Source organism: Sander vitreus, chromosome 19, assembly GCF_031162955.1.
Source record: "Sander vitreus isolate 19-12246 chromosome 19, sanVit1, whole genome shotgun sequence".
In the NCBI taxonomy this organism is placed as follows: domain Eukaryota; kingdom Metazoa; phylum Chordata; class Actinopteri; order Perciformes; family Percidae; genus Sander; species Sander vitreus.
Genome location: NC_135873.1, coordinates 13,250,353 through 13,271,188, shown reverse-complemented (window position 1 = coordinate 13,271,188; position 20,836 = coordinate 13,250,353). Strand labels below are relative to the sequence as shown.

The window sequence follows — 20,836 nt, the reverse complement described above, 5'->3', positions numbered from 1 at the left end:
ACGTTACATTCTGAGTGGATGGCGAGCGTGAGACGCCGAAATGGATGCCAGTAAGATTCTGAACGGAAAGGTTACTTTTAAAAAGTTGTCGAGGGGGACAGTAGTTTCACGCATACACAGCCTGTACGACACGGAGAAAGCAGCTAAACTGGAACTGCTGCAGAGTGCTGCAAACGCTGTCTCATTAACCGGTGATCACTGGACGTCAGTGAGTAATCAACATTATTTAGGAGTTACTGCACACTATACTGACTATGTATATCAGCATACGGTTTTAGGACTGTGTGTTACAAATGTCCTGCTGTGGCATCTGGTTTTTGGACCATTTTGTTTGTACTGTATAAGCAAAGTGTTAGTGTTACATCTCAGTTAGGTTAGGTACTTGGAGGAATTGTGCAATAATGACAGATTCACACGTTTCTTTTGTTTACAGTAAATAAATAATAAACAAATACAAATCTTAAAGTCAAGTTCATAAAGTAACTTTCTTTGCATTCATTTGATTCCCAATTAAGTAAAATACGCAGCCGAAAACGGTAATCGAGCAGTAGAACGAAAGTTTGGAGTGAGAGAGAAACTTGTGAGGGACTGGCGAAAATGTTAGTCTTACTGCAATGAAGAAAACAAAGAAAGCTAGTCGCGCGTTGAAATCCAGATGGCCAGAGCTGGAGGAACGAGTACACAGATGAGTGCTTGAACAACGTGCTGCTGGGAGAGGCTCGTCAACAGTGCAGTTACGTTACGTTAACATAGCGACACCTACCGTATTCAGCCCCTTGTTCTGGGGGCTGTTGTGTAGTTTAATAACTTGCCTTTCCAGATTAAATGTTTGTTCTTGGTCTTGGATTTTGTGAAATAAATTTCTAAATAAATGCGACTTATAGTCCAGTGCAACTTATATATGTTTTTTTTCCTCTTCATGACGCATTTTTTGACTGATGCGACTTATACTCCGGAGCGACGAAAATACGGTAATCGCAATTTAAAAAATGTATCGTTTGACAGCCCTAGTTTAAACGTCTTTGTGCGTGCTTGTAGTTCACGCACCATCTGTTTAGGCCTGTGCTACGGTGTCTCGTGAGTTTAAACAAGGCTTAAGGTTGGGTTAAATGCTGAGGACAAATGCTATGTTCATCTAAAAACTTGGTAATTGAGGTCTTTCTGCTTCTATGTTGAAGCAATAGTTTGCAGATTTTCTAATTTTATAGGCTAAAGTCTGAACAGTGCTTCTGCTCCATTAAGTCTGTTATCGTGCACCAGTGTGGTTTGCATATATTTAAATGTTTCAATGATTAATCAAATTAATAATGTGAAGTTTCACAGTTGCTTCATTGTTGAACTAACTTGTTGGATGCTGGCCTAGCTCCAGTGATATGGGATGTGCTACCCCACTCAACCAAAGAGTGTTTGTTCCATGGCGGAGGTAATGAGCATCAGGTGGAGAATATGTTTTATCATTGAGTAGTTACACACCAGATGGAAATTAATGACACACAGCATAAGATACCAACAGCTTCAACAACAGGTTCTATGTATGTATGTATCTATTCTACATTTGTGTTAATTCAAACTATGTTAACTCAAACTCTGCACTATGTGCAGAGTTCTTCTGACTCAACCAAGATAAAACTAATGAGAAGTGGTTATTAGCTGTGATAACTTTCTATCGTAGCTGTTCTCTGATAAAATGTCTTCACTTCAAACAGGCAGTTTTAGAACATGCATGATGCTATGCAGCAGGAGCTGAAATGAAATGAACCTATTTCGGAGGGCAGATACATTCAACAACTGGCACAGACTCAGTATTCTCTGTTAGCTTTGCATTCTAGTCACGCAGTGTGGAGCTGTGGCTCCTGGTGCCCTGGCTTCTTTATGGAGAGACGGGGAGGGGGGGGCAGGGGCAGTCTATAGGAGTCAGTGAGTGCAGTAATAGTTCCTATATTTCCTCTAGCCTATGGCCTGGTCAGAGAGTGCAGCGGCTCCATGCTGTATTTTCCATACCGTCACCCCCTCCCTCGCTCTCCCCCTCTCTCTGCTCTGGAATTCCATCTTCCTGTCTGAACGTGAGCTATAGGAAACATCTCCTAATGAAGAAAAGGAAATGTGAAGCGTGTGTGTGTGTGCACGCACTACTTGTTCAACTGTCCCACTCTTGAAAGCTCTGTCAAACTCATAATATCTGTGTTCACTGCAGTACATTTTGTATCAACACATTTAGTAAACGGCAATCAAAAGGTTATTAACATTATATTAGACATTCTAAATATCACTTTGAATAGTTTTGGTTGTTTGTTCATTTGTCAGACTTCTCAAGTTGCACATTAAGTGATATTGATCTGGAAAGCTTTTCCTTTGTTCAACAAATGTCAAGTGATTTCCTTGAGGAAACAAACAAGAAATCACACACTGATTAAACAGTGGAAGGGAAAGAAATCCATAATGCAATGCAAAAAGAACTTTCATTCTCTTAGAGAACAACTTCCATCTTACTTCTGTAGTTCTTATTGAAAAAAAAAAAAGCGCGTACAACTGAGCAAGAAACATGAGCAGTCAGACGATCAGACAGATTTCAAACAAACCCCCAGGTCAGCTAAATGTATTTGGAAGAGAAACATTATCTAAATTGTCCGTTGTAAACATCCAGTTAACAGACCAACTTCCTGGTTCGACTTTGACCTGCCATACTTGCAGTAGTTGTGCACCTGCACAGTTTCCCTGTGCAGTGAGGAAATATTACTGACATTTTGGATGTGCTCACTTTTGGTTTTACCTCCAAATAAAGTGCGTTAGATAATCTGGCTAAACTGTTGGCATGGTTACAACCTGCTTGATCGTCTGACTGACTCAGTCCCATCCCAGCAATTATTACATATATATACAATATACATATATATACAATGCAATTATAATTGATGTACATGATGGACAAACCTATGAAAATAAGACCCAGGTTGTAATAAACCGTAATGATCCTAAGGTTTAAAATTGACAAACAAGTACACAAAACGGAGTTTAAAGAGGAAACGGCAGTAAAACAATCATCTAATTCATTGAATTAGAAACAGAAATTAGATGTAATAAATCCAATCTAAACACTAAACGCATGCTGACAGAAGTCAGTAAATGCAGGAAGAGAGTTACCAAGTCTTCCAGTGGTCATGTTGTACCAGATCTGGATTCTGAACCTAGAAGCCTTTGTTCTCATTGAGGCACATGTTTTTTTTTTCTTTTTGCTAAACCCTTATCGCTGGCTTCACACATCTGGTGGTACGAAGATGTTGGTGCAACACATTCACATCTGCGCGGCAACACGCTGCAGAGTTTTAGAACCCTGATCGAAGGTTAGCTGCAATCTGTATGTATCTGTTCAGTGTGTGTACTGTAGGTCAAAGGACGTCTCCATCAGGCTTGCATCACGCTAATGAAGAAGAGAAATTGAGGTAGAGAGAGAACACAGAGGCTCCTTCTGCTCTCCAATCCCATCTGTTTGACACACAGAGGTAGGGAGGGGAAGGATGGAGAGTGAGAGAGAGAGAGAGAGAGAGAGAGCGTGAGAGAGAGAGAGAGAGAGAGGGAGGGGTGGTAGACGAATGAGAACGAGGCCAGATCAGGCTGAGGGAGGGAAGGGAGGTGGAAAGGGGGGAGGTGCTGTTTAGAGAAAGGCAGGGAGTGAAAAAAAAATCAGAGGGAGGTAGGCTGGGGGTTGGGCTCGGAGCCTGTGCATGTGTATGTGAGAGAGGGAGAGAGAAAGCAGCAAGCGAATGTGTGTTGTGTATTTCTGTGTGTGTTTGTGCGTGTGTGTGTGCACTCGCTCTGTTCCTTTCTTTGTTTGACTACTGAGTGGGAAAAAGCAAGACAGAATATAGAGAGATAGAGAGAGGGTGAGGAAGAGAAACACAGACAAAGGGGGGAAGAAGAGGATCTAAAACGAGAGTCACTTTTATTTTATATAGAGGGAGAGAAGAAGAAAGACAAAGGATTTCTGTTTTTGGTTTGTTTTTTTCCCTTCAGTTTTTTCCTTGCAGGCTGTAGAATAAGAAAAAAAATGTATAACAACAACAACAACAACAACAGCGCTGCATGCTTTTGACAACAGTGTCATATTCAGGAGCAGTGTGTTTTGTGTGCTGGCTCGGTGCGTATGTGTGTGTCCTGAGGAGGTGGGGGGAGGCAGCCTGTGCAATTTAAAGGGAAAATACAAGGCACACACAAAGCTGGGAGCGCAGGCAGGCAGCAGGAAAGGAGAGGTAGTAGGAATCTGCTGAGCTGGCTGACGCTGTAACTAACAAACCTCTTTGGGATTTTACTCCACCAAGCCGACCCTGCGTCTCCCTCTGAGCACAACCTCAGCCTGGCCACGGTAAGACAAGCTTCCTATCCACAAGCTCTCAGCTGTTTCACCGCTACCGCTCTGCAGACAAAAGCAGCAGAAAGTTGTTGTGTGTGTGCAGATGGAGAGAAGCTAAGCTAAAGGCTGAAGCTAAGGCTAAAAGGCGTGTGGAATGCAGCACAAAGGGAGCTTGTGTGCTCCAGCTGGGGCTTTATATGTGTGTCTTTGTGGACGGGCTTGAATGTTTATGTCACAGGGCTTCCCAAACTTTTGCATGTGAAGAATGCCCCCAAAATAGACAAGCACTGGACCACAGAGCCCCTTTTTGGTAAAATATTTTTCCTGTCCTGGCTAATTGTGTACTGAGGTTGAGAGAGTGAAAGGTCCTATTAGATTAGTTATTAAATAGTGTCTGCTAGTGCTTTACATAAAAGCAAATTAAGACATTTACTGTGTAACAAAAGGAAATCATATCAAGAAGAGTGCTGAAAGTCCTAACATGTAAGTTTAAAAATCAGTGGTTCATGTCAGAGCCGGGTGATTTAAATACCCTCTGACGGCTCCACAGCCAGCTGGCTCACCGGTGCAGAAAACAAAATACAAAAGTAGTCAATTTTTACTTCTCTAGCTCTTTGTCTCCTTTTTTCATCACTTTTCACTCCTTTGGCATCTTCTTCTTTTCTGTTTCTTTCATCTTCGCTCCTCACTCTTGGCTGATTTAAATGCCAGTTTGCACAAAAGGTCTTCCTTTCTTTCTCCTCCTCGTCTCCTTTTTCTCTCCTTTTCATTTTACCACTAGTATCTCTCCCGACTTTATCTTTCATCGTGAAATAGGCAGGTGACTGTATTGAACATGGGTCTTGTGACTTTGCTGCCTAAGCATTAATCATTGAATGCCTATCTCTTCTGCACACACACACACACACACACACACACACACACACACACAGATGCCGGCATCCATTAGCTTCTTACACATAGTTAAACACACACAAGTCAGTACTGCAGTGTGTGTTTATCCCGTCCAGTGTGTTGTGGTCTGGGGGCTTTCAGCTTGTTCTTGTCAGTAGTCTGGTCTGCGGTAGCAGCACCCGTTGTGTCTGTGTGTGTGTGTGTGTCTGTGTGTGTGTGTGTCCTTGTGTCCTCCCTGCGTGATGGTGTGAGAAACACAACACTTGTGCCGGCGTCTGCCTGGAGCTAATATTGGTGTGTGTGTGTCCCTGTCCTAATTAAATCTGTGCCCCCCGTGTTTAAACCAATACAAATATTCCTAGAATAAAAGCCTCACTAGAAAGGCATCCCACACGTACTACTGTAAACTGACCCCTACAATACTACACACACACACACACACACACACACACACACACACACACACACACACACACAGACTTCCACACACAAGGCAAAATCACTGTTACTATTCCATTTGCCACCCCCACCCTTCCTGTTCCCCATGGGGAATTTCCTCCTTTCTCTCTTTTCATTAGTTCATTACCAGCGGAAGTAGAGCATCCTCTACTCTCTGACATTTCTCTTTACTTTTTTCTTCTTTCATTTTTTTATAACTCCACCACTTCCTGTCCAACTGCAATTATCCAATATCCAATGGCATGCCAGGCGCGGTTCAGCCAGGGTCGCCTGCTGTGGGCTGGAATACATCATAGCTGCTCGCTCACTACCTCAGTCTTGCCCGATAAGGATAAACTGTACACAGGACACAGCCAGCGCTAATGCTGTGCTAATCTGTTTATACTGTGCTGCTGGTTCATATACTAAATACAGAGAACGATGTATTACAGGAGAATATGATAAGGCATGATATATTACATTGTGGTATGGCAGAATTGATTATGCTAGGATGGATTACTTTTTGGAGTTCTGTATATTTGATCAAATGGAGTAACTAATTGTTTAAACTGTGCTGTACAGTTAAATAGACAGTCAAATGTGATCTGATAAATGACAATATTAAATGGTTGAACATAACTGATTTAGAATGGACTATTATGTTATAGAAGGGGAAATCATCTTTCTAATAAATTTGGGGAGTGTGTGCGCGTCTGAAAAATATCTCATGGACTGTTCATCCAATCTCCTTTACAATTGGTTTCCTGGGTACCCAATGACCTTGGGGTTTGAAATTTGGAAAGGTTTGGACAGCGTTGGATATTAATAAACTGTGACTAAACCTAAACGGCCGCACAATAAAGGTTGAGGAAGAAAGCGCTGCCATAACGCTGGCTCTTCCGTGTCTACCCTTCACAATAAAGGTCCAGCTTAAATTCACTCAGTATTTCACTAAGAGGAAACTCGATAACATTTTTGCATTACACTAGATTGTATAAATACTATATCGATAAACTATATATCGTATTAAGTTGCTGTGAGCTGTAAATTCACCACTATTTCCTTCTCACCCTCTATGCTCACTGGTTGTTTAAGTGTGCTGCTAACTTATAACCCTAATAACATTACCATCTGCAAAATCCAAAACAATCCATAGTTCAATGTTAACCTTAGCGTTAGCCACTAAGCCTTTTTGGAAATGAACACCTCTGCTAAAGTGTTAAATTCGTTAACGATATATGACGAGCATGGCGTACCACCATCAGTCCATGAAGCCAGTATCTGTGATTACTCCACATTTTAATTATAAATTATATAAATATAAATATTTTGTATCTAAATTATGAATCTGCAACATTCTCTGTAAGGTGAATTAGTACAATATGTTTTTCTCTGAAGTAGAAGCACACGGTCAGTAGTAGCCTAGGCTATAGAGTGTGGCTGCATATGAAGTGCTTTGAGGTCCTTCTGTAAGTCATTTTGGGGTAAAATGGTTCGGGAGAAAGCTACAAGCAGCAATACCACAGACCAAGCAATGACCCATTCCAAACATTTTGAACGGCACTGTACTACTATTCTTTAATGAGTTGTATAGCAAGTTGAACAATGTATGGCATACAAGACAACAGTATATGGTATATAGTAGAATTGAAATTCTCAAGTTTTTATTTCTGTGTCATGCCAACCTTATTGTGTTTAATACATAAATAACTATACTTTCAAAAGAAATAATTTTTATGTGCAAATCTTTTAAACTCATGCCTAAAGTAGTTTATCCTGCTAAAATCCTTTTTTCTCATCTCTCAGGCTTTCTCCAGGTAACAGCCTACCTTACTAAACATCCTTCCTTTCTTCTCAGTAAAAAGGACATGAGAAAACAACACATACAAAAACCAAAAATATACTGGTAGATACAATAAGATGCAGCATAAGTCATATAGTATAATAGCATATATAATATGGCAATGGCATAATATGGCTGGTTTTTTTTTTCTCTGTAGGCTACAGTTTTGCATAGTCATTAGTTGGGGGAGGGATGGGAGGGGGCCCAGCTGTGAGTGAACGTGTGTGTTTTGCAGATGCAGATAAAATATGGGGATTTGGCCTGTGATAACAGTTGATTCTGGAGCTGTCTGTGTAGCAACAAGCCATTTCCTGCACTGAGAGCCATTAGGACGCCACCCAAACCTCCCACCCCCGTCTATCACCCACGGTGTTCCTGTGTTCCTCTGCAGATGTGCACATACACACAAACACACACAGAGGGGGAGGGGGGAGTGTGTTTTTGTGATTGAATTTGTGTGTGTGCATTTGTGCTGCTCTCCTGTTTACCCCTCCTCAGCCCCGGGGCACTCCCCCCACAGCTAAAGGAGGGAGATTGTGCATTCATTGCAATGGAGGCTGAGATGGCTGCGGGGAGGAGGAGGGTGAGGTTGATTGAGTGTGCTGCCTGAAGAAGAAAAAGGGAGACAGAAAGAAGAGAGAGAGATGAGAGGGGGAGGGGTGGGCTGCCTTGTGTTTAAAACGGGAAAAGGGGGAGGAGAAGGAGCAGACAGGCAAGAGAGGAGGTGAAGGGGTGGAGGTGAGGGGAGGCTGGCTGGCTGGCGCCGTGGCTGGGTTGTCTGTGGACAGAGGGGAGCTGGGCTAATAACAGCTTGTGTTCAAGCAATAATTAGAGACACATTCATGTAAATAAATACCTATTTGTTACTCTGATTGATAGAATGTTATATGATATATACGTGTGTGATAGATAGATGTATATGTATAGTATGTATGTATATATATATATATATATATATATATATACATATATATATATATATACAGTATCTTTGGCAACAACCTTTGCTGATATGTGCTCATTGATTTATCTATATTTTTTTCATCTCAGAGTGTTTTTCATCTTTTGAAGGTAATACTGATGTTCCCGCTAGTTTCGACAGAGTCCTCTACATCCTTTGGAATGTGTTTGAAGCAAATATTGGGGGTTGTTTATAGGTAGTGGGTGGTATCAGCTGGCCTTGTTTTGTCTCCAAAAGATTTCCGAGGTGCAATGTGGTGTATTAAATACTGCACAAGTGCAAGTATTCTCCTTACACAAGAGTAAGCTGTTCAGAGCATACTTGCCAGAATTTGTGCAAAAAGTTACTCTGTTGTAGCATGTATTTCTGACACACACGCACATACATACATACACACACACACAAAAACAGACAGTAGTACAGTAGTTGCGTTTAATTCTGTGGCTAAATGTTCTGGTCTGAGGCTTTTTCTATGAGGCTTTTTATCTATGACTACACTAGTTTTATATTCATAAGCACAGTTTGTTAAGGCACAGAGGGATAAGGCTTAGGTGGTTAATTCTATTATGCGGGGTCAAAGGGCTCAGGCAGATTAGCTTTGGCCTTGGAGCTAATATCCACCATTGAAACTAGGTAGCTGTATATGATTAGCAGAGAGTAAGACAACGAGAGCATGAACGACATGATGAAATACAGAGACAGAGAGGCTAGGCAGTCTGGTGGAAAGTCAAACCTACATCCCAAGTTCGTCTGGACCTGAGCTGCAGTCAGACAGATGCACAAGAGAAAAGATAAAGGGCTGGAGATGAAGAGATATATGGGAGGTTGAGAGAAAAATAACCATGCTGAGACATTTTGAATGCACACACACACACACACACACACACACACACACACACACACACACACACACAGAGGGCCAATGGCAGATGTAGTATGCTGAGCATGCACATGGGGTCTTTGTGTGATGGAGACAAGCTGAGGTTTGTTGATTTAAGGTAATGGCTTCCAGTTGTCTCAGTCAGGAGAGGGCTGTGTCACTACTACTGGGGATAGACAGGGGATTGGCAGGCTGAGTGAAGACGAAATCTATCACACACTTACACACACGCACACACACCCACTTATGCACCTGAACACACAGAGATTGTGTGACTGTTCTATGGGTTTCTTGTGGCCTCTGTAACAAGGAGCTTTTGACTGGCGTACACAGGTGTGTGTGTGTGTGTGTGTGTGTGTGTGTGTGTGTGTGTGCCATGCACAGTCCTCGCTGCATGGCTGATTTTTATCACTTCCTGGCAAAGGTCAACAGTGGTGCAGTGTGGCTATAGCGTCTCTTGCATCATGTTTGTAAAGGGTTGTGGATTGTTAAAGTTTGTTAGCTCTGTAATGAAGGATGCAGAATCCTTTTATATCTTATAATTCAAGTGGAGGGAATGAAGAAGAGAAGAAGAAGAAATGTTGAGGAGGGTCAAACACTAGAGATTGTTTTAGAATTGTCAGGTATTTCATTGTGTGTGACTTTTACTAGATATTTTGTCTTTGCTCCTATTTCTGCACAAAGCAAGTCTTTATTTCCCTGAGAATGATGCATGAATATTCCTAAGAAAAAGGAATGTGTTGTTACTCGTATTCATTATGAGCTGCTTGTAATGATATCTGCATATAAGCTTATGCTACTCTGGGTAGGAGCAGCTACTAAATGTCTAAAATGTATAGTATATAAAGTATAATATAAGTGCACAAACACAGATTTACATAAACACACACAAACGCATGATGATTGGCCCATGCCCTGTGTTTTTACTGCACTCTGTAATTGTGCACATAACAAATGTGCAGGCTCTTGAATGTTTCTGCTCCAATGCTGTTCTCCTTTTCGTTTTCTCTGTATTTGTTTATTTCTGGTGTTTCTCATGCCCAGCTTCTCATTGTTTGTACATGTTGATCTTTTGTCTGCATCTGTGTTTGTGTGTGAAGCTGAGTGTATGTGCTTGGAACCACCTTCAAAAGTAGATGCAGGTTAGGTTTTGCACTTGAGTGTTTGTGCCTGGGAATCTTTGTGAATGAAAAGGTGAGTCTCTTTCACAACCTCTGTCAGGGAGCTGGGTTTGCTTCCAGGTATGTGTTTGGCTCCTGTTGTTAATGATGCAAGACTTAAATGTAGTGTTCAGTCCCGCCTGGTCTCACAGGTCTCACTGGTTTTACTTGCTTCAGAAATAGGTGTACAGTAAGAGTCCATTTCTGTCCCCCAAGGTTCAATCTATTCAAGCAGCATTCAGCAGAAGCCTAGCAACATGGGAAAACAGCAATACACACCAGTTAAACTCTACATCTGACTCCAGTGATCAGATTAGTACACATCTGTGGATGTTTATTACAAAAAACGACAAGACACACACACACACACACACACACACACACTGGCTATGACATGTGAGTGACCCCACGGTGACCTCAATCGATCCATCTGATTGACTTATGGTAATGCATTAACCTGATTATGTTTCAAGTAGGTGGAGAAAGAGAAGGTGTGTGTGTGTGTGTGTGTGTGTGTGTGTGTGTGTGTGTGTGTGGGTGTGTGTGTGTGTTAGGGCTGCACGATATGAGGGAAATATGCGATACCATTGTTGAATATTGCGAAAACGATATCACTTGGAATAAATTAACGCATATTAAAGTGTTCTCACTTCTGCTGCTTTCAGTATTCTGCGAAAATACAACAAATTGCTTGTTGAATATAAAACGCATACAAGGAAATAATTTCCAACTTGCTTTTGCAGAAAAGATTTAACATTGAATCAACATAAAAGGCAGCACTAAAAAAGTGATGTATGTGTAGATATTTCATAAGTGCAATTGTGTCATGCATTTGTAGAAATGGCAGCTGCATCTGTCTTGGAGCGTTTACGAAGATATGTGTCTCTGCAGGAGTGTGTCTGGAGGGCAGCGGGTGCACTGTGACCTCTGTCTGTGTGTGTGTGTGTGTGTGTGTGTGTGTGTGTGTGTGTGTGTGTGTGTGCGCTCCTGCACGTATGTGTGCGCGTGCAGGAGCGTCCGTGCTTGCGCGCCTGCTTGCCCCCAGACCAGTAACAGGATCTGTCTCAAGGACTTGAGCCCTCCATCCCTTTTCTGTCTGTCTACACTATGCCTCTCCTTCCCTCTCTTCCATCCGTTAACAGCCTTCTCTTCTTTCTGTCTACCCCTTTTTCTTGTATTCCTCTTTCTCTGGTCTTGTTCCCCCTTCTTCATCCTAATCATAAACTTGTAAATCTGTGTCAATCAAAACCTAGAAATACATCTGTCCAAAACCTCAACTCTTTTGGCTTTTGCATCTGTATTGCTTTCACTCACACACACACACACACACACACACACACACACACACACACACACACACACACACACACAGTGATCAGATGGCTTTGATTGCAAAGATCAGAGAAGGGAGAAGTGGATGGGTGTGTGTTTGGTGGGGGGGGGGTCAGTGTTGGTGTTGTAATTGATTTTCTCTGTTTCCTTTGTTTGACTAGTGTTAGATGTCACTCTGTAAGCTGCCTATACTGTACTCCACTGATACAATATGGTAAAGAGTGTGTGTGGGTTGGGTGGGGCAGGGTGATGGAGGAGGTCATGAGACAGGCTGACGCTCTCTCCCACAGGATTTCTATCACTGATGTAGAGAATAGAGTTACAGGCTTCACAGTATTTGTACTCAGTCTCTTCTCTGTCTGATTCTCAACACTGCATATTCAGTCTTCTTCCCTCTTTATTCATTCAGCAGAAAAATGGAAACTATGACCCTAAATATATTCTTCTTGAGGCATAAAAAAACCCAAGTCCATGCATTCAAGTGGCTTTGGGAGTTTGGGAGAAAATCTTTAATAAGAGATGGCTAAGGCAATAAAAACGTCTACATTCATCAGCGATGGCCATTGGCTGACATGTGTAGGTGGTTTTAATATATTGGAGCAGGGATGTGATTCTAATGAGTGTTACAGCCCAAACTGGACTCCACCCTCCCCCTGCTACAAAATATTCTTTCAGAAAGCTTTCTATTTATTCCCAAGTTTTAGGTTTAGACCAACTCCTTTGAGTCTTTTATTCAAAGTTTCCAATCAAACTGGAGGTTTTAAACACAGGCTTGTGCATGCACTGTGTGCTGTTTTGGCACTGTGTTTGCAGTTTCCAGGAGCAGTGTGTGTGTCCTGTACTCTGTTGCCATATGGCGGCTGTATTAGCCCACAGTGTAAACACAGCTGGTTGCATCCTGTGGCTGCATGGGTGAACAGCAGTCTGCCTGCAGACACAAAAAGCCCTAATAGGAGGATCACATTTAACACGAGTACATTAATATGGCTATTAGGCAATTGGGATTCATGATGTGTTATTTGTAAGGCACATTAGTGTCAATGTTGCAGCCTGATATTCAGACTTTTAGTGATGTTAAGCCGGTGATTATTAAGTGTCTTTGCGGCTGCTCACGTTACTTTGCTGCATGCAGTTGTGATAAAAAATTGTGATGACACATTGTTTTGTGAATATTTCAATCTGAACATGACACTTTTGACACAGATTTGTGATCATACAGTGAAGCAGCATTCCTGTTTTTTCACACAGAATATGTGCAGATACCATAATTGGTAACTATTCATATGGTTGGCTGATGAAGGTATTATCAAAGTATAATGCTTATGGTTGCCTGAACCAGAGACCCAAACAGGGAGATAAAGCAGAGAGGAGAGAGCAGGTACATCATAAATAAAATGTCCGAAACACTGGTGCACGCTAGCCAGTGCTCAGGGTAGCGTGAAATCCGCTCTCACCCCCTCCTGTCTTATATTCCCTCCCTATCACACTCCCTCTCTCACTCTTTGTGTGTGTGTGTGTGTGTGTGTGTGTGTGTGTGTGTGTGTGTGTGTGTGTGTGTACACAGGGTAATTGAGGTGTGTGACCTTGCTGTAGGCCTGGCAGGTGTGAAGGGAGGGATGGAGGAAAGCAGGGGATGAGATGAATAGGGGTTAGGGTGTATGGAAGGAAGGATGGATGGAGGGCTCTGCTGTTATATGTTGGCAGACTGATAGCCCGCCTGCATGCATATATGTATGCTAATGTTTGCCATTCTGTAGTGAAAAGAAATACAAGTGATTGTGTGTGTGGGTGGAAGCTTCTGCTGTAAGGTCCTCTGCATGCGACTTGGAAATTTGATGGTGTGTGTATGTGGGATCGAGCAGACAAGACAGCATATATAATTTTCTCTATGCTACAATGTGTGCATCTGAATCTGTTTTGCATTAAAATTGCTGCATGTAACATGCGTTTTGTCTCTTCTGTCTCTCCCTGGTGTTTCTCTGTTTACTGAATCTTTACAGAAGAAGATACACATGTTATCCTTTTCCCTCTTCCAGACATGCACTACTTTACGTTAATCTGATGGCAATTTAACATGTTAGTCTCATGTCTGAATAAGCACCTAAGTCACGTTTAAGCAATCTTACTAGTAACATTTCTGTAACACATTCAACATAGTCTATATCCACGACGTTCCACTTCCGGGATTGTTCTGGTGCTGCCGGAAATTCCGCCGGATGTCCTTCTTTTCTGCCGGATGTCCGTTTCCTTCCGCTTTCTTTGTGTTGTAATTTTAAACTCTGGTGGATTTGTGAGGACTATGGTTAACTGCTCCTCAGACCTTCTGTTGCACAACTAAAACACCTTTTGAACGTACACATGTTCCACCAAAACAAGTTCCTTCCCGAGGCTATTTTGCAGAGGCACCGTTGCTCTGTCCAGGGCTTAGCTCCGCCCAAGACGATTGTGATTGGTTTAAAGAAATGGCAATAAACTAGAGCATGTTTTTCTCCCATCCTGGAATGCTGTGTGGACTAGCCAGACCCTCCTCTGCAGCGCTGTGGAGGAAGGTCTGGCAATGCGAGACTAGCATTCAACGTGACACATGTTTGAACAACAGCAGAGGCTGAGAGAGAGAGAGATTGCAGAAGTAGGTCCTGCTATTCAATGCTTGTGCACTGTCGGATTTTATGAATCAGGCAGCAGAATTGACTCTCTAATAACGTAAAATGACCTTAAGTCTCAGATCCTCAGGTAGGAAGTTTCAGAGCTGAGGGACTCTTGACTCCAAAAGCGCAGTCCCTTACTTGAGTGTTCTACATAGGTGCAGTCAATGTGTGTGTAGGTGTGTACAAAATGTACGCCCAGACCTTTGCAGCTGCTCAGATGCAGATGGCTTCAGTCTTAAACTGGGCTTTAGAATCTTTCCTTAGAATCTCTTCGTAGGGGATCAGCAGTTCATTCTTAACAGTAATTGTAACGATGAATTGGTGTTACAATCTTTTAACATAAAGAAACACATTTTCATCTCCACACTTAGCCTACCATCGTCTTCTCCACAGAACTGTGTGGAAACAGAACAGAGAGGCAGTAAGCTCTCACACACCCACCCCCCTCTTCTTCTTCTCCTCCTCTGTTGCTCTATACCCTCATCCCTTCTGCTCTCTGCACAGTAGCACAGTGCATCTATGTCATGTCACTGGGTTCTGGCGTCCTGAAGTAACCCCCCCCCCCACCCTCCCATACCAGTTCTCTCTCTCTCGCTCTCTCTCTCTCTCTCTCTCTCTCTCGCTGTCCTTGTGTGGCTCACACTGTCATCCCGATCTCTTCATCTTCCCTGCCTCCACCACATTCTTCGCTCCTGTCTGCTTTCTCCTAAAGGAGTCTTCCCTCTCACCTGTGTCTGTCATCCTCACTTTCTCTTTACTTAATGAGTGTCACTCTTTTAATATCTTTCCCTCTCACCCCATTATGCAGCACAAACACAAATAGACACCATTGCTCTTTCTCTGTCCTTCCTCTCTCTCATGAAGCGTACACAAACATAAAACTGTCTCGGTATACATTAATATATCCAATCTCCTTAGCTGGCTGCTGCATTCATAATCTATTTGCTGTGTGTGTGTGTGTGTGTGTGTGTGTGTGTGGGTGGGTGGCCCTAGGCTCCTCCCTCCAGAGAGAGACAGACAGGTGTGGACCAGATTGAGTTCTGCCTCATTTCCTCTGCCCTGTGCAGCTGGTCAAGGACACACATTTACACACACAGGCTTGTCTTAGACACGCACACACACTTCAAATACAAGAACAGAGACATGCATACCGCACACACATCAAATAAGGACACAATACAAGATGTAGAAGGATCAAATGCAGCATTAGCATAAACTGTGTGTGTGTGTGAGTGTGTGATGTGTGTTCATAAGGCTGCCTGCACTTGAATTCCTATGGAAGAGGATTACAAGAATGATTACAACAAATTGGTAGAGTATTTGCCATTCATTGCAACGCTGAAAGATTTTCGAATGGTTGAAATCCGGCCCTACTATAAAGTTGCTTAAGTCCCTCCCACTGCATGATATTCATACTGTATCTAACACACACACACACACACACACACGTGTAATGCTACCCTCACCATTACAATATTTATAGCTGTCTTTGGTTATTTATAATTGACAGCGCACATATTGGCTGTCCATTTTTCATGTTGGTATCAAATGTATCAACACCAGAGGAACATTATGATCATGGCACCCATTCATGAAGACACACACAAAGCAACCCTCCCTGCTGACATCAGCAGCTCTCGTGTTAATGTCAAGGCACAATTGTATAAGACTCAGGAGAGCTGGTCCTTGGCCATCAAAAAATAGTACCAGTCCAAGCATTTTCCCCACTTTAATTTTTCATTTTTATTTCAGGCATTTAACTGATTTATTTCAAGTGCAACAGTAGTGATATAACAATATTATAATCAGCCAAAAGGAAGGAGATCAGAGTATTAGAATGCATTCTTTTCCAATGTAGATACTATTACTCTATCTACCTCTCATATATTCTTTAGGGTTAGGTATGGTGAGCTAGAGGATGTGAAACATTTGTCATTCACACCATGAAATTAATTTCTATAGAGCTTCCCTCAGTTTTGCTCTGTTCTGCTTTCTCTCTTCCCGCTTGACTTAGTTTCTTTGTTATGGTAGGTACCCCCCACAAAAAAAAATAAAAAAATAAAAATAAATAAATAAAAAAACAATCCTTGTCCGTTGAACACGGTTTGTGTATGTTTGCATGGTCCAGGTTGGACCACTTTGTTTTTGTTGGCATGTGTGGACCCTAGGCTGTCTACAGCGACCACGTTTTTTTAGTGTGTTTAGGGGACTGGCAGCTCGTGGATAGTGAGGAGATATTTCCTCTATGTGACAAAACATGTTGTAGCCAAAAAAACACGTGACATCGCTTAGAGTACCTTTAATAGATACACACTGACAAGTAAAGTTGGGAGGGACTCACCACCACCCAGCCCCCACCCCCACCCCACACACACGCATTCGTGCGTGCGTGCGCTCCTATCTGCTCTGGCGCCTACCCAGTGCAGGAAGTGTGGGGTCACAGTGTCTGGAGGGAGCCCTTTAAATGACTATGGGAAGAGACTTACCATACAGACACAGAGGAGGAGAAGGGCGGGGTTGGTGTTTATACATTATGGGCTTGTATGCTTACTTGCTGGTGAAAGTGATTGAGTGCTTGTCATATAGTGCAAGTACATATTTGAGTGTGTGTGTGTGTGTGTGTGTGTGTGTGTGTGTGTGTGTGTGTGTGTGTGGTCCTGTGAAGACGGTATGAGCCACCATGTGGGGATCACGTGTGCCACAGCAGATAAAGAAGTCTTTGTGAGCAGATGCAGAAGATGCAGCTCAAGCTATACACCAGTGTAACCTACACAGTACTGCTCTTTCACGCGCTGTTATTTAGCTCACTTTCACTCTCAAACACACCATTGTTAAGCTCACCCAGTGTGGCTGATTGCAAATTAGAAATTATCATTTTTATATTTATTAGGTATGAAATCATTGCGGTTTGGAGCGAACACACACACAGCAGTGTGATTATACAGTCCTGAGTCAGTCTTTTTGGTATGTGACAGTTAACTTAAATGGCATTGTGCAACTGGATAGTATAGTTTAGCACTTCTGCACTGGTATGTGGGCTTGGCAGGACTTGTCTGACCACTCTCCAGCTCTCTCTCTCTCTCTCTCTCTCTCTCTCTCTCTCTCTCTCTCACAACCACTTAGCACCAGAGACACTAAGAGTGCATCATGGGCTAATGCCTACAGCCTTAAACACACCTTCCTCATAAACTCCTTTAATTTCCTCATCATACACATGTTGCACACATACACACAAAACAACACACAGTTTCTTAAAGGGTGAGGAAAATGCTGTTGTTATGACTCATTAACAGAGTCCCACCATGTATTACCCTCAACAAAAAGATCCCTTTCTTTTCTTCTTTTTCCAATGTGTTTATTTTGTTTAGCTTGTATGAAGGGGATGCCTCAGGAGGACACATTTCTCTGTCTGTGTGTCTGTCTGTGTGTGTGTGGTGAGTTAAGGCATGCCGTCTGCCTGCATCTCTTCATTTGAATGTTAATGGTTTTGAGCTACCAGAAGTATAGAATACACAGTCTTCTGGGTCATTAGGGTATTATCCTGTTATTCAGAAATGGGGAAAACTGAATCTGAAGGTGCATTGTATTTTTCTTACATTTCAATCGGATTCAGTTATTTTGGATACAAGCCATACTCTGCAACTGATGAGGTGTCAGTCATTTTGCTGCTGATTTCTCAATCACAGCAACTAGCTTGTTGATTGACATGAAGTTACCTGCCATCACAAACCTTTCGGTTGGGGCCTTACCCAAGTGACCTGCATACCAATGACTGTAATGAGTCATAGGTACATGGTTTGCTATGCTTTTCCTTCAGATAGAGATCATAACACTTGTGTTATCTAGGGTTCAGAGACCATGAGTTGTGTTGCTAATAAATAACGCTAATGTTACACTACAGTAGAGCAAGAATGTCGTAAGCTTGAGTGGTCAGCACAACCAGTGTCTCTTCATGTTTGTTTGGCATTAAAAGGTGACCAGCTCTCACCATTTTGCTATAGCAAAGCCATGATTCCACCATTTGTCTGTTAAAGATGAGACATAATTTATACAGCCAGGAATACATTTTTGGTGGCAGTCAAAAAAAGCAAAGTTTACCCCAAGGTTTTCAACCTCTTTGGAGCATAATTGTGGTCAGCAAATTTCATGGATGTCTGCTGTCATGACTTATTCTGTAAAATCTCCACTCTATAGTTTTGATAATCATTTGTCTGTACAAGTAGAAACCTTAGCCTGATGGTGGGACTAGAGAAAGACATATTCAAGTATCCCACTGCTGTGTTAAGGCCTTTTTACAGTCGCTGCAGCCGATGTAGATCTCGCTGGCTCGCCAGGATTTTAAGTGTGCAACCGGAGGTCGTGCACCACTCTATTTTTTTTCAGCGGCGCGCAACAAAGCGGAAACAGGAAGCATGGACGAGTTCGAGGACAACCGGATGCCAGGACTCTCAGAGTGACTGCAAGTCTCTCTTGTAAACTTACTGGGTTAAGATGAGTTCTTTTGTGGCGACTGAAAGGCTTGATCTGACGAAGTAGGTCATCGAATCAAATCGAAAACATTGACTTCAATGCTGCTGCCAGTTCTGCCGTTGTTTACCTTTTTCTTCTTCTTCTTCTAGTCTGTAGAAATAGCAAAGTCAGTAGCCTTTGCTCATTAGCGACACCTCTGTTCAGGAGAAGACTGCAACTAGTGTCGCGACCACCACGCGCGAGTATAAATAGTTACGGCGCTCCCATGACGTCACATTGGTGCACGACAGGTCAGGTACGGCGAGTATACCGGACGCCTTATTCACGCTTGGCCAGGTGTGTTTGTGTTCTGCTCTCAGGTATGTTGGATGCTGTTTTTAGGGATAAAAGCATTTAAGGGCTTGATGCCAAAGCCATGTTTAATTTAGGTGTGTGTGTGTGTGTGTGTGTGTGTGTGTGTGTGTGTGTGTGTGTGAGAGAGAGAGAGAAAGGAGAGTGAGGGTAAAAACAGCACATAACGTGTTTAAAGGTTTATATTCATCAAACTCATTTACACATACTTGCTCAAACATCTTTCTGACACACTCACCCACACAACCACAAACTCACACTTTATCATACTGTTCACGTCTTGATTTTAGCAGCAGCCACAGTCGAGCTGCTTTCATTAGCATCTGTCTAGACACGATTTAATACCAACTGTTCATTCTTCTCTCCTCTGTGTCTGTCTCTCTGTCTTCCTATTTGTCTGGTTGTGGGCTCACGGCTGGTGAGTTTTGAGTCTTTGGGTGTGTGGCTCTAGTGGGTGAGTCTGTCTGTCACCCCCTCCTCTTTAAGCGGGTGTCAAGTTCCTGCTTGTCCCCAAAGAGGAAGTCAGCCTGTCTGTCTTGTCTATCCATTCATTTCTCGCATGTGTGTGCGTGTGGGAGTCAGAGTGGGTGTGGTGGTTTGTGAGCCAGGCGTGGTTTTTTTGACCATGACCTTTTACTGAAGCAGTGTGGCAGCAGTTCACTGAGCCAAACAGCCCCGACCACAGTCAACCTGACACTCCTCCTCACTGTTTGTAGCTCCGCCAACTCCAGCCACACAAACACTTGAATGTTGACTGGCAAATGAGACAGAAAACAGACCTACTGCCTCTCTCATGCATGCGCTCACACAAAAATACATTCTCCACTCAGTTCAAATCCAGTCTATTGGGCTTGAGTGGTGTGACATTTAATATACCGGTATTTTCCATGAAGCTTTTTAATTAGCAACAGTTCTGACCAAAAATGCAAAAACAGGTGAGTCTTACTATCTCTATTTCACTTTTTGGAGGTTTGGAGAGAAATGTAGATTTGATAAAAACACATGAATAACATCCTGTCTGAACAGTTTTAACCAACCAGCTGAATGATCACCTGCAATTCATGGAATCTGTAAAACAGGCTACAGTGAGTGAACCAATGCTTTATTGGCATTGGGGACATAACCACCCCTCTCTGTCATTCAAACAACTTGAACAACAGTACCCTCTTACAAATGTCCTTGTCTACCCCCTGATGTCACACACAAGATCAGGATGTGGTCTGACTGCATTTCAAGGAGATCTAAAGTTGTTCACAAAACAAAGAGTCCACACTCATGATTAGTTTCTTGATGTGTGCTGATTAGTGCTCATGTTGTAGTATCCGCCCCCAGGCTGGTGTATAAAGCTCCATTCAAGGATTTAACCTGTTCTGAGTGACTGCCTTTAAACACACAACAGCAGACAAATGGCCATGGCATAGAGAGACACACTGACAGACAGTGAATGTTAAACTGAAAGACACTGTAGAAGAAACCCTGTCATTTACCACCACTCCTGCAGCAGCCTGCTA

The 20,836-nt window shown here is 42.6% G+C and overlaps 1 protein-coding gene across 2 annotated transcripts in view; it reads left to right on the top strand.

Moving 5' to 3' along the window:
• Window positions 1-20,836, top strand: part of kdm6ba (lysine (K)-specific demethylase 6B, a) — a 118,644-nt gene that overhangs the window by 59,152 nt on the left and 38,656 nt on the right. Inside the window, exon 1 of one of the 2 annotated variants that reach the window (XM_078276464.1) lies at window positions 3,726-4,360. The exons of the other annotated variant lie outside the window; for it this stretch is intronic. The gene's annotated coding sequence lies outside the window, so the exon portion shown is untranslated. Of the gene's footprint in view, window positions 1-3,725; window positions 4,361-20,836 lie in introns of those variants that run through there. 2 annotated transcript variants of the gene reach the window in all.